This window comes from Diaphorina citri, unplaced genomic scaffold (assembly GCF_000475195.1).
Source record: "Diaphorina citri unplaced genomic scaffold, Diaci psyllid genome assembly version 1.1 scaffold10815, whole genome shotgun sequence".
Classification (NCBI taxonomy): Eukaryota; Metazoa; Arthropoda; class Insecta; order Hemiptera; family Psyllidae; genus Diaphorina; species Diaphorina citri.
The window spans coordinates 1-994 of record NW_007388189.1 but is presented as its reverse complement, the minus strand read 5'-3'; the positions used below and the strand labels follow the sequence as shown (position 1 = coordinate 994).

The window sequence follows — 994 nt, the reverse complement described above, 5'->3', positions numbered from 1 at the left end:
TTTTCCAGTTTTTCCAGGTCGCGTATAAACCCTGTCTATGCTCTCCGCTCCACTCTGTTTTAGGCCTTAGGAGGGGGAAATTATTACCTAATATTAAAAGAAGCAACAAATGTATATATAAAAGCGTTCAATTTACACAACAGATAAAATTATAGAATAAAAACCAATATAACACAGCCCCGGGGGCCAATTCCACGAAACGCCTTTGCATTTTACAAAAGGTTGCGCTTTGCACATGTTCTCACGATTTGTCAAAAGCTCAATCAACCATATACGAGATTTAGTCTAGTTAGCTTGGAGGGTAAGGGTACCGCTTCTGCCTTGTAAACGCTAGGTCGCGGGTTTGATGTCCGCCCCGAGCGGATTTTATCCTCCACAGATAATGTTCGTTCTCGGAACGGCTGGCTTTCGCCTATCCTACCCTCCATTTCTCTTCAATTTCGGGACGATAAGACCTCCATAGATGCAGTTCCCTCTATCAAACATTTTTTTAAAACTCTGAAAGCAGGATATCATGTCAAGTACTAAATCATAAAGTCATAATTCTTCCTATTCTTAATATTAAACTTTTAATATCTACGTACGTCCAACATTAAATCATGTGCAAAGTGCAAATTGCAAAGTCGCTTCCTGGAAGAGCCCTTAGGCTCTACATCCCACAACATTATGGAAGCCTCTCCACTTAAAATCATTTATTTTTACAAAGCTGAGTCCCGACACTCATATAATAGAGAGTTTTTGCACCGCCAAGTTACGTGACGATAATTGAAACGTAAGTTGACCAAAACGCGTTTCTGCACATACGCAAAGACGAGTTTTCGTCAAATAACGTTCAAGAGTTTAACTAGAACGGGACGCTAATTTTGGTTGCAAAACTCTCTCATATGTTGGTCATAGTATGTGTATGGACAATAACATATGAGTTGGTGAGTTGTGATCAATTGACAATTTTGTTAATAAATACACCGAATAGATACGTGTAAAGATAACTTTC

At 39.0% G+C, this 994-nt stretch overlaps 1 long non-coding RNA gene across 2 annotated transcripts in view; it reads left to right on the top strand.

The window, feature by feature from the left end:
* The window catches only part of LOC113472943, a 10,364-nt gene extending 10,015 nt beyond the window's left edge, over positions 1 to 349 (top strand). The window contains exon 2 of one of the 2 annotated variants that reach the window (XR_003395062.1): positions 18 to 349. This is a non-coding gene — a long non-coding RNA (uncharacterized LOC113472943). Of the gene's footprint in view, positions 1 to 8 lie in introns of both variants that reach the window. The other variant, XR_003395061.1, reaches the window with a different exon arrangement.
* The last annotated feature ends 645 nt before the right edge of the window (positions 350 to 994 follow it).